The sequence below is a fragment of the Enoplosus armatus genome, chromosome 1 (genome assembly GCF_043641665.1).
Source record: "Enoplosus armatus isolate fEnoArm2 chromosome 1, fEnoArm2.hap1, whole genome shotgun sequence".
Taxonomy (NCBI): Eukaryota; Metazoa; Chordata; class Actinopteri; order Centrarchiformes; family Enoplosidae; genus Enoplosus; species Enoplosus armatus.
The window spans coordinates 30,588,143-30,602,048 of NC_092180.1; positions in this window are offsets into that span (position 1 = coordinate 30,588,143).

Sequence of the window (13,906 nt, forward strand, 5' to 3'; positions counted from 1 at the left end):
TTCGGGACTGTGGTCTTGGTTAAAAAGCTGTTTCAACCAAAACCACAATCCTTCGCTAACCTTAACCAAGAGGGTTTAGTGGCCCGTCTTCACCCGACCCATTAAAAACGCCCTGCGCCCTTTACATAGAAATCAGTTCACAGGCTAAAGTCAGGGAGGGTCTCATTTTTTATCAATGATGTTAGACACGTTTCACACATTGGTAATAAAAAGCGACACATGGAAATTGTTGCATATTGTTACACATGGGACCTTTAGGCGGGAAAATAAACCAACAGCAGTCTGATTCACATGAGATTAGTCCTATACCCATATAGTCCATATCTACTGTATCACTGGACTTCCCCTGGTTATATTATATATCTGAACAGGATGTGGTGTCTTTTTTAGTCAGGATTATGTTTTGACAACATGTGATCTGTAATCCAAGCAATGACATCTCTGTGTGGGGTTTGCATTTAGAACCTGGTAATAATAAGTGTTCTCCTCATCTTGATTCTGCCCACATTGTTGTTGGCCCTCGATATGCAATTTAGGTAGGGGGTTGGCTGCTGAACTTGTCAACAAACGTGATGCTCTTGAGGGTCTGCTACATGGTGTTGGTCACATGACAGACAGAGACGTCTGTAGGCTACATTTTGCTAGCCTAGCTGACTACACCAATGTTATACTGTAACAAGGTAATCAGAGCTCTTGCTAGCAGCGTGGCTAAAAGTTAGGACTTGCAGATTTGGCTGGTCGGTCGGTCGGTCCACCACTTTGGTCCAGGGCTGAAATATCAACTGCTAGACCGTGAAATGTAGTTCAGACCTTTATGCTCCCCTGATCCTCTGACTTCACATCCAAGCGCCATCATCGGGTCAAAATTTAGGTTTATGACCAGCAGAACTCATGACGTTCCCATCGGCCTCAGCTGTACGTTGTGTGTAGTGCTAAAACGAAACGTTATAATTAATTTGTAAACATCAGCATGTCAGTGTAACAGAGTTTGTATAGCATGCGATTCGACTTGCCATAAATTGCAATAATTTGCCATAAATGTATGAATCCATGAATCTCTCCATCCATAACTCCATATATCCATGCAGATTTACGGGCTCACCGGCGCCCTCTCTTAGTCGGTAAGTGCCACTGGTACTGCACTAGCTAAGATAGCCATTGCGCTAAAACAACTTCTTTTGTAGTGGTGTTTGAGGCGGGGGGGGGGGCATTTTTTTTACGTTTTCCTGAATAACTTTTGTGCAGAGAAGATGACTCTCAGAGTAATAATATGTTTCGACATCAATTTACATGCAGAACAGGGTTTTACTACGTGATAGTGTGTATTATATATATACGTTGCATTGAGATATCGCGATACAGATTTCGCGTTAAGGTTAAAATGGGATAATTAATTCACGACCCAATGCCCCCGGTTTTCACGCTGCTGCAGGTTAACCGTAACGCACATCAAATCCCGACCGCGTGATACTGGCGTTAGCACTCTGACGTATTTGTAGTAGCATTTGAACAAGCAGCAGAGGTGGATTTTGTGGACAAAGTCAAAGCGCTGGCTTTGTGAAGATATGGGGGAGAAAGACAAACAGCGGGGGCTTGTCTGTGTCTCCCATGCATTCATTGTGATATAAATTGGTTCTCATGCAGAAAAGAGGAAACGTGAGTGAGCAGACAAATGCTGAAAGATGGCCGGAGGGCCGAGGAAGCCTCACCAACTGTTTGTCCTCTTTAAAAAAAATAAAAAAAAGAAGCAGTATATTCCATCAGAAGATGGATGAAAATAACAACCTTTGTAATGTTTTCTCCCTTTCTCTTTCTTACATGCTTTCTCTTTCTCACTACTCTCTCTCTCTCTCTCGTTCTCGCACTGTCACTCTTTGTCTCTCATTCACTCGCTCTCCCTCTGTAACCAGATAGGTCTGTCCTATACTCCTACAGCTCTTTGATTGTTGGCTGCAGGTTTCAGATGCCTGCAGAGCGGCTGCACCTTCCAACAGGCAAATGATTGTGGAAGGATGAAACTCTAGAGGCCATCAATGGCTGTTATAGACACACACACACACACACACACACACACACACACACAATAACGCACACCCACAAACCTCCACACATAAGAAAAAAAAAAAAAAAGGAAAACTATTCACATACAAGCAACACACACATTAATACGCCATCACATATTCATAAAACACATACAAGCATGTGCACCACCCACACAGACACAGACATGCACTCAGAAATACACGTAGAGAACCGAAACACTCACACTACCAGCACATATTGTCAGGGTGTGGTGGGGGTTGGGGTGGGACGATCGGGACGATCACTGTGGAGAACAGTGATATTTGTGGTGTTGAGTGTGTTGAATGGCGGTTTATCTCCGGCAGTTATCAATAGAAACTATAGAGAATCAAGTTTAACTGCCGCGATGATTTTAAAAAGTGGAATTGAATTGAATAGAAAAAAAAAAAGGTTCCGTAAAAGCTTTGAACGTATGATGTAATGTAATCTAAGTTATTTATCAAGCAAATTAAATATCTTCGGGTTTTGGACGGTTGGCTTTTGCTATTTTCTCACACTGTATTGACTATATAGATTCATCGTAGCATACTTTTGAGGGGACCAATGCGCTTAAAGCTGATGCTAACGCACTCTTTACCTCAGTGGGAATCAAACAGAAGGAGTGCGTGATGGACGGGTGGACGCTCCCCTCCAGCTGACAGTGATGAAGTGGCTGCTATGAGGAGCTCATTTGAAACTGAATGTTGTCTCACTTCCTAGTCATACCGGACTATTGAGGGCAGACCCTGGCTGCTCCACAGGGGGCGCTGCGTGGAGGAAATAAAAAAAAAAAAAAAAGAGTGAGTGGAAGATGGATGAGGTGGCGTCACCTGAGCTCGTCACTTCAGAGAGCTTCGTGCTGCCATTCGAGGTGAGTGGAAGTGAATTGGTTCCGGCTAGGTTTGTTTATGAATCAAATGCACACGCGAATGAACCCCCTCGGGGAACATAGTCCACCAGTTCTACTCGCAGACTCTCGGCCTGTCAGAGCGAGGCTGCCATCACTCAGCGAGCCAGTTGGCCAGATGACAGACGTCTGTCTTGAAGGTACTTGAGGGAGTGACCGGTTTGCTTTTGTCTTTCAGCCGACATGCTGCGGCTATGTTAATGCCTCTCCAAGGCCTCGCTGCTGTGTCTCGGAGCAGCAAAGTATTAAGTATTCCCTCCAGAGCAGGTTTCTTGTCGGGGTCAAAAGAGTTCTGAAACAGAGATTCAATTATTTTAGGGCTGGAAGTTCTTGAATCATCAATATTTTCGTAATAATGTACCAAATGACAACGTGTTGGGTGTCTCTGGTAGTGATGAACCTGAGTCTGCAGCTGCCCTCAGCTATAGGGAGTCTTTCAGCTCCTTGTTTTGGTTTTACAACTTGGTTCACGCTCAGCAGCTGTTGTGAGAGATAAAGCTCTAAAAAACTCACTGTACACTGTGTTCACTACTTGTTTCTGCTGAAAACAAGTGGACAGAAGGCAGTAGGACCCACCTCACCCTAATGAAGGGAGAGAACAACCGAATTGCGGTAAATAAAGAAGTCAAGAAGTTAGTTCAATACCATATCGACCTGGATGCTGCATTCTGTGACGCCGAAAGACTGCTGGCCCTCGCTTTTGTGGTTGCAGGGATGGAAGCGGGGGTTGATGGGTGGTGGGCTGGGGTATGAGAGGAGGTTCGTAAGGGAGGTTGAGGCCAGTGATGGTGAGGTTGAGGGGGATTCAAAGGAGCTGGGCGGAGAGGGAGGAACAATGAGTGCGCAGAGAGGAGGGAGGCGGCGTGGGAGAATACAGCAAGAACTAATCGCATCGAGGGTAGGAGCAGTATGGGGTTTTCTGGGCTTTGGACCGAAGCTGCTGATTGCTGCGTGATGCTTTTTGAAGTGGACGACTTTCATGTACTCACTCTTTAAGGTTAGGTTAAAGCCTTCCTACGGACCAGCGGTTCAGTCCAGACGATGAATGCATTTCCCCTTCTAGAAATATGGATGTTGCATGTGTAACAAAGGTAGTCACTTTCATCCTTAACTCTCAAGCTCTCACGTGTCCCTATTTCCAGAACCTTCCCCTAACTCACGCACACAAACTCAGCCGGCGGTTTGAGAGTCGCTTGTCATTCAACGAAGTTGTTCTTTCTAAGCTAGGGCGCCATTGTTGTGTGTAATGACACTTGACATGAGGTGACATGGTGAAGTAGTCAGGGCAGATAGCAGGATGCCAAATTAGGGGACTCGAAAGCAAGACACGGGAGATGAGAGGGGAAGTGTTGTGGGTCCCTCTGCAAATGTTCCTCATTGTGGGAGATGCGTTAACAGCATGCATTGTCATCCAAAATATCTTTTAATGCAACCGCTTTGCCAGAAAAGAATTGGGATTTAAGATGATTCGGAAGGACCCTGAATTCTGAAGGACGTTTTTTATCTGGGCATAGCAATTTGGGTATGGTTACTAAGATCCTCTTAACCAAGTGGCCAGTTTTGGATGTACATATAGATACGAGACAGGACACACACTGAAGCCTGGTTGCCAACGGCAGGCTAACCCACCCAGCCACCCCGACCGAAGGGGTTTCATAGTGGTATGACAATGTAAAGCTACTTCCACAAAAAACGTTTCACCTTCGGTTCAGACCAAAGAGAGAGGTTATGTGTGTGAACATGGTCCGAGATGATGATTTGTTGGTAGACAAAAGCCCCACTCATGTTAACGAGGTCTACATGTACGGTGCAGCATGGTGGGCTGTCTAATGAAAAGCAGATCGTGTGTGTGTGTGTGTGTGTGTTTCAGCCGCATACCTCAGTGAGTAGGTGTGACACCGTAATGCTTATTATTCCCCAATAAACACGAGGCACTTCCTGTTTCCAGACTTCATACCAAGAGGAAACTTTAAGGAGGCGCTGCTGTCATGTCAAGAGGTTAACTGGTGATTTGAAAGGATTATCGGCGCGATGAAATGACACCAACATGAAACCCTTTTACCTGATCTGTGAATTGAGATACGTTCAAAATGACATTTTGTTTCCCACGTTGAGCAACGCTACAATGGCAGCCAGTTTCCAGTTGGACATCTCACAACTTACAACTGTCTAACTGTCCCTGTTTTCAACAAGCCTGAAAAGCTGACCCCATGATTTTAAAATGCATAAACCTCTTTTGAAAACAAACTTTGTTACTTTTCAGGGCAGAAGTCACACAGTCTTTGTCTTACGAATGAAAAGCTGAATTCAAAAGCACTCTCAACTTTACTTTGGAACTTTTATTGGAATGAATGGGGCGACCATCCTGGAACAAGGCCCCTGGTTCCAAGATGGCCACAGTGGCTGCTGTGGCAAACGTTACCTCGCGTTTCCTTTTGTTAATGAGGGCCACAGAAATGTATACATTTTCTATCCGTGATCATTTATGCTGTGACGGTTGGTGTTGAAAAGACAAGCTTGAAAAAGGATAGTCTGCCAAGTTTAGATCTCTAAGGATGGTCCATACTGAGATATCTCGACATCAACCTGATGAATTGACGCAAACGTTTGTGCAGATATTCATGTTCCACAAGGGAGGAATCCTGCTGCCTTTGTGGATCCATAGACCTTTTGACTACTCGATGGATTACCATAACTGTGGTTCAGGCATTTATGTTCCCCTCAGGATTCATTGTAACAACTGTGTTGATCCTTTGACTTCATCAGATAGGAAAACGTTGGTTTATGACCAAATACCTGTAAAACTAATAACATTTCCGTCAGCCTCAACATGTTTAAACATTACACCTGCAAATGAATCAGCATGTTAGCATGCCATTTTGCCACTCTAGTGTTAACATGCAGCTCAAAGCACCGCGGTGTCTTAACTACAGGCTAACAGAGCCCGCTAGCATGACTGTAGACTCTCAGTCTTGTTGAATGTGAATCAAGTTATGGGTGTTTTACCTTTTTAAATGTTGTCATTTTCATTTTGCAATAATGTCTTTTAAAAGGTTCTCAGTGGGATTTCTTATGACTTGTATGACATCCTAAGCTCTATGAAAATATCCCAAACAGCTTTATCTTCAGGGAGGAATCCAACATGTCAGCATGGGACAGCAAGACAAAAGTAAAAGGTCTAAACCTGGTTGGAGCGATGCTAAACAGTGAAGCTAAAACTGTGCAGTTGTTTCTCCTGTGGCCTGGCAGGAGCAAAAGGAAGGGGAGTACGTGAAAATCCCTCCCCAGGTAACCCTACCTGTCCCTGAGGAGGAGAGCTCTCCTCCCTTGCCCATGCACAACACACTAGCTCCTCCATTAGCTGCTGCAGTAGTCCTCCAGCACCGCTCCTGCCATTTGTTGGCCCTTTTGTTGTGATACCTACTTAAAATATCAAAGCAGACAGAGCCTTCTATGAGACATCTGAAAACTGAGAAACACTGGTTTTATGTGTCAATGCAGCACAACCCAACACCCCCCACCCCCGTTCAGCATGTCATTCATACTCTCTCCATCTCTCTCTCTCTCTCTCTCTCCCTCCCTCCCTCCCTCTCTCTCTCCCTCGCTCTGTGCAGGTATCCCCAGTTGCAAACGGGAGAGAGTAAAGGAGTAAAGCAGGCTTAGGGTGGGACGTGAATGGTTGACATGGTTGGGACCAGAACAATAAGTGGAGTCAGGAAATCCAAGGCTCTAAATACAGGGAACCAGGTCAAAGGCATTGCCATGCTGCTAGTGCTACACCGTGTGTGTGTGTGTGTGTGTGTGTGTGTGTGTGCTTTCACAGAGCAGCTATGTGCACCAGGTCTTCCTGACTACTTCCTCTGAGTGATTAGACTGACCAGACACAGCCTAAACTGCCCTCTGTGTAAGTGTGTGTGTGTGTGTGTGTGTGATTAGGGGGAGGCTATTTAAGACCTGAGGCTATTCACAGTGCCAGGCCAGGCTAACATTAGTTTCAAAGTGTGTGTGTGTGTGTGTGTGTGTGTCCTTTTCTTCCTTTTCCCTCCGAGTGAAACTCTTCCTCTTCTAGCCACTGCCAGTCGTTCGCATAAAGATTCTTTTGACATTTGCGATTTACCTGAAGTTGGCTTCGTTTTACGAACTTCGCTCGGCTCCAGTTCCCCCTGTGGGCTCTACAGTCCTACGCGCCTCTCCGTCCAGGATCTGCACATAAACAGTGCTAAGTGCTGGTCGTCGTCGCTGGTGACAGTTGGCGTTCTCGCAGGATTCACGAGGTCGTCTACCTCCAGACCTCCCAACGCCTCCTGACCAGTGGTCTTTGTAGGTTACAGCCCGTTTTCAGCTTTGTCGCTAAGCCTACGTGACATTATCTTACAGTATATTATCTTACCTACATCTCCAGGTCTCTTAATGAGGCCGCTCTCAAAGAAGAAACGCTGTCCTACCTCTTCGACTATGGCCAAAATGATAATCCCTATAATTATTTTGATCAATATTGAGATCGCGATTATTTAATCGCGATTATTCATTTCGATTTTAGGGACAAAATGCTTTTATTGCACTTTCAAGTACACAGAGCACTGCTTTCACTTCCATGTTGTGCTTACATTCCTGCTAATGTACAAATCTGCATAAAAATAAGACCGGCTCCTACTCACAGTTCAATCTCCTGGAAGCAAAATATAAATAAAATTGTACCAAAACGTTTTACATTCGCATCTCAGTCGCTGGCAGCTGGCTGTTAGTTTAGGAAGCGCTTGACGTGAGTTTTGATGTGCATTTTAAATGTCAATATCGCAGACGATCGTGCTCATTGAATTGTGGGAAGCCAAATCGTGATCGAGATTAATATTACTTCTGCGGCCCTACTTGGTGATCTGTCCCGAAAGCTCAGTCAGTCAGCTACCCTACATATGGAAAGCTTTAAAGGACGGCAGCTCAGCTGACTGACCACGGCGACAATACGACATATCCAGAGCCCTGGCTCTTTGGCCCCGCCTACTGAGGATTAACTCGACCAACAAGATGCTTTCTGCTTCCAAGAAATGTTTATGGAACTGCAAATCCAATCTTCCCTTGAAATAGCCGGCCTTTCATTTAGTGTTTAACAAGGTTTTAGTTAAGTGTGTGAATAAAGCTTTAATTACAACTCTGGGACTTAACATGAATCTACAGATCTCCATTTGATCTCCTGTTGATCTAAGTTGATGAGGCACCAGAATCAAGGTATTCACTCATCTTGTTCACTGCTAATCCCTCTGTATCATCCTGGCTTTGTGTGTGTGTGTGTGTGTGTGTGTGTCTGTGATGTGGTTGCTCCTGCTCTATTAGAACATGTTTCTGATGTCTGCAACATGACCTTCTTCCTCGTCTCTGCACAGGTGTATGGAAGTACATCGATGACAAAAGATTTGAGAGGGCACAAAACAAATTCTGAGTAGAATTTTACTCTCATTATCAATTAATCTGCCGATTATTTTCACAGATTAATCGTTAAGTCTTTAAAATGTGAAAACGAAGCTTCAAATTGTTTCTTTTGTCCAACCAACAGTCCACAACCCATAGACTCTTAGACCTTTACTGTCGTAAATGGCAAAATAAAGGCATTAAAGAAGCTGGAACCAGCATATGTGACATTTTTGTTTGAAAAAGAAACGATTAATCAATCATACCAATAGTTGGCGATACATTTTGATTAATCAACTAATTGTTGCAGCTCTCTGCAAGTCCACCTTTGAGAGCTCACAATTAGGCATCAATTCATAAAAGCAGAATCAGATTTGTAGTTGTTTTTTTTTGGGGGGGGGGGGGGGGGGTCACCAATATACTCTCTGATACAATAACAATAGCTATCTCTAGATCTAGATGTCATAAATATTGAGAATGTAATTTTGATCCTTGGTATCAAGAGCCAACAATCCCAGAAAACACATCTGTTTTAACAGCTATGTCATATCAGCTTCAATATCTTTCATGAGCTACTAACTATCGACAAGTAACCCCCTCCCACCCCCCCCCCCCCCCCGCCCCCCCGAGGGATTAATGAAGTGATTATTCAAGCATCTTGGGGTCCTGTTCACTAGCGAGGGTAAAACGGAGCATGAGATCGACACGCAGATTGGTGTTGTACCGAACTGACGTGGTGACGAGGCTTTGTTGGTTTTCCAAGCATGTCCAACAGGTAGGCGATCCCAGAAAACGCTGGAGAGATTACATATCATCATCTGGCTTGGGGATACCCCCGTGATCCCCCAGGAGGAACTGGAAGACGCTGCTGGGAGAGGGACGTCTGGACTACCTTGCTTACCCCGCTGCCAAGGTGACCTGGGCCCCGGATAAACAGAAGCAAATGGATGGATGGATGGATGGGTGGATGGGTGGGTATTAATGTGTCTAAAGGCCAGAGTGCGCTTGAAACAAAGTAGTTTGTACGAAATATTGTCCACAATCAAAGACCGGGCGAAGAGCTGGCCATCATAGAGACTCTTTTGCTCGAAAACAATTACGGTGTCACACTTGGTTTGCACGCACAAAAAGCAACGTAAGCAGTAGCATAAAGAATGACCGAAAAAAACTGAAGATCAGGCTCCGTTTGCTGTCTCTTCCCGGGAAAAAGGCCCTTCCCTGCAGCGTTTCCGTATCCGATGGAAAAGACACAGGTAAATAACATTGGCTCCTCTGTGAAAGATTAACGGAAAATGAGAGGCTGTGTGCAGCGAAGGGGTTTGGCGGAGGTCTCATCCTGGAGGTCTGCTCTAGCCACCGAGCGCACAGTGGGACGGTGCAGACTGCAGTCAGGGTGGTTTGCAGGGTTTCAATTAGCGCAGCAGCAGGGACGGGGGCCTGTAACTTACAGGACACTGAATCACCATCAAAGGCTCCTGCTCTCGTGCTGCTCACATTGAACCCTGCTTCCTTCCTTTACTCCCCCCCACCCCCCCGTGCTTTCTTAACTCCTGACAGCGTCTGTACCTAAGACTAGAATCTCGATGATGGTGAAGGTGACTCATCATCTTCAACATTTCTGTCAGACAGAGCAAACAAAACTGATCGTCAGCCGTGACCCATCGGCTGTGCTTTGTGTTTGGTGTTAAATGACAAATGCTAGCACGCTAATACGCTAAACTCAGACGGGGGACGTGGTAAGCATCAGCTGCAAAGCGTCAGCGTGTTAGCATAGCATTTCGCTGAAATCCCCGCTGTTCAGGATGTTCAAGATGTTCAGGATGTTTGACATTTCCTTCTGTCTTGCAGGGGTGAACTATTTGAAAAACTGCCGTAATTCTTGAATTCAATTGGCTAAAACCTAACCTGCATATGTACATGCTCAGCAAAGGGAAAAGATAAAACAAAACCCCCACCCCCCTTTCAAGCCTATGGGGGGGGGGGGGTTAGATAGATTTTGGAATCTGCTGCTTATTGTTTGGTCTTCCAGAATCCTCAGCCGGAGCCTTACCTCACTCACGTGCTACACCACTTGATTTCTGTGCTTGCATGCATTACTGTGTGTGTGTGTGTGTGTTTTAGTGGGTGTGGTGGCTTGTTTGAAGTTCTCGCGTGTTGCGTCTGTGTGTGTGTGTGTGTGGTGAGACAGACGGACAGACAGACAAGACAGGGATGGACAGACAGACTGCGACAGGCCAAACAACAGGTGTGTCTTTTGAACGCAACCCGCCGCCATGCGAACGCCCTCTTTTACCTTTAGCCCCGCTGATTCTTGTTTTCATCAGCGAAAGAAAAGACTTCTCCTCCTCCTTGTCGCTGGCGGTCTTTCATCTGCGGGGGGAGACAGACAACCCCTCTGCCTGTGCCTTTATGTCTCTCTACTGTCTCCCTTCATTGATGCTCTCATTTCTTTACTTAGTTATGACTGGGCCTGGACTCATCGCTTTGCCTTGGACTGAACGTGTAGTATCAGCCAATCACGGCCCTCCACCTCTGCCATGATGGAGTCTGATCCTGCCCACTATGTTTTTTTTTTAAATCATATTTGTATACAGTGGCGTAAGTACTCAGATCTTTTACTACAGTAAAAATAGCAATACCACGGTGTAGAAATACTCTGTTACAAGTCAAAACGTACTGGCATACTTCAAGTACTTAATGCATTACGCAGAGTATCTCAGAATAAAGTATATTATACTATTGGATCATCATAATCAGAACCTGCAACGTAACTCGTAACTAAAGTTATCAAATAAATGCAGTGCAGGAGAAAAGTGCAATGTTTCCCTCTGAGTCGTAGTGAAGCAGAAGTATAAAGCAGCAATGAAATAGCAACGCTCAAGTAAAGTACAAGTACTTCAAAATTCTACTCAAGTTTGCTTCCTGTAAACGTAAATGTCCTGCGGTACTCTCCGCCACTGTCAGAGTTAAGTCATAAAAAAAATGTGATTTACTTCAATGAACTCATGATCTGTTGAGCGATATGTAGAAACTGCCGTTATGTGGTGATATATTTAATAATCACGGTGATAGAATGGAATGATCAGTCTCTGATCAGACTGAAAAATGTCATTAAGTAAATGCGAAATGTCTTTCTGACGGGGCGAAAACGGAAAGAGCCCCCCCCCCGGCTCCTCGCCGACTGGGGGAACCAGTGAGCGAGTAAAGCCGCTGTGCCACCTTTAGCTTCTCAGACGGTGCTGCTGATCCTCGGGCCACACACACACACACACACACACACACACACACACACACTTCACAGTTCAGTCAGTGTGTTTCCACCGGAGGAGAAGAAATAGCTCTGCTGTTGCTGCCTGCTGTGTGCGCTTGAACGTCTCCGCGTTTTACTGCTCTTCTCTGGGTGGGATTCCTCCAGACTGACAGTATGGGAGTGGGCTTCAGCTAATGTAGTACCAAACACTGTTACCAAGCTTCTCTTTCCTGCCTTTCTTTCTCTCCGGTTGTAAGCAGCCAAAATGTATTTACCTGCAGTGGGGACATTTTATAGTCATCCAGTGCTAATACTAAACTTTTTCCCACAGGTACTTTCTAAAAGGACAGCCAGAAGTTGTCTGTTTATTACGGAAGTAATAGTTTACAACATGGATGCGTCACCTCCATCACAGAGCAAGGCATATCCAAGTGGTTAGGATGACTTCAAATGCAGTTTTAGGCAGTGGGATTAGTCTGAATGTTACGATGTTACACGTCCCATGTCTGAAAGAGGACTTCAGTGAAACGTGCAGCAGCTAAAGAGGCAGATTTTAAGCAGTTGGTCCAAAGCAGAACAAAAAAAAAAAAGGGGGTGAGCCGTGGACGTCACATTAGTCGACACCACTCCAAATGAGCGCTAATGTTTCTCCGTGTCGGCTGGATGTGAAAATCAGCAGCCGATCGCCGACAGGTCGGCGATATCAACCTAAAAGTCTTTTGAAAACACGAATGCCGACAGACAGACAGACAGAGGCAGGTGGAGAAACATCCCAGAGATGGAGGGAAATAATTGGCGATGAAGCTGGCTTGCGGTGGGTTTTTTTTATTCAACAACAAATTGCGCGTGAACGGTATGAGCAGCCTGAATCTCAACATATGATGACGATGATGGGATGCTTTCTGTTGCAGCTGGTGAAATGACTCAGGTCTGTAATAGACACATTCAGCAGGACAAAGACAGAAATTCAGTTGTGGCTTATTATTACTGGGGCGGAGGTGAAAAATGACCGACTTAGGAACAGGAATTAAAATCACTGACCAGAGCAGGAAATAGGATGATGGTGGTGGTGGTGGTGGTGGTGGTGGTGGGGGAGGGTGTTCAGTGTTCTTTCAAAACGGCATTTTCTTGACATGTGTGTGAACATATTGTAGACATGCTCTTTCAGTAGGTGACACTGTGTGAAGGGTTCAAAGATGTTCCACCTGCAGCAAAGTTCAAAGCTCTTCCACCTGCCGCTGATCCCGCTGTAAGGAAATTGGGAGGCCGGGCCTGATGCCAAACCACAGGCGGGCGTGGAGCGCTGCAAGCAGATGGATGTGTGTGTGTGTGTGTGTGTGTGTTTGGGGCTGAAGGGGCTTTGATGATGAAGCTCCTATACTGCGGACACACACACACACACACATAGGCATGGTCCTTGGCTGTTTCCTTGGTTAAGTAGTCTGCATCGGTTGAAATGCCGGATTGTAGTCAGCACTCCGAGGTGACCACGCAAAGTCACGACGCGCTGGAAGAAAAAGGCGACGGCAGTTTGGTTTCATCACGCGGGCGGAGCCCTCTCGAACTGACTCCGTCCAGTGACGCCATGAGAACAAGCGGGAGGTCGAGCGGAGCGCCGCGGCGGTGGCTGTTAACCGGGACAAGTTTCAACAATAACGCGAGGAGAATTGTTAAAAGAGATCAAGAGGAGGACTGCGGCGCTCCAGGCGGCAACAATGAACATTAGGAGACAAAGGCAGCCGGGCTAAATATACACCGACGCCGCTTACCTGCTCGGCGACCTCAGACTGAGGATGGGGGGGGGGGGTCGCATCTCTATTGTCTTTCTTATCTTCTATATTCCAAATCAATTCACAGTGAGTGCCGGAGACAGAGCAACCTGCTCACCAGCTCCTGTGACCTTCACCTTCATGTTTCATATGAACCGGCAGGCCGAAGGTCAGCTTGAAGGAAGCAGATCACTGAGCGCCGAGCAGCCTCCGCTTGGTCACGGTGACGTTGTGGACACGCACGGCCGTTGCAGTTCAGTGTGAATCAGAGCCTCACGGTAGTTCTGCTAACCCGTTATTCAAACACGAGTCAATTTGTGACACCAGCCCTACTTCTGACGCAAACCCCCCCCAGCTACAGTCCCAGTCTGTCTGTTTGCCAACGTGTGAACCGGCCATTTAAAGGTCCCGCATCTTGCTCATTTCAGCTCTATGTTTTTTATTCTGGGACTCCACTAGAGAAGCTTTGCATGATTCACAGTTTTAAAGTCCTTATGTATCTACTCCTGGCCC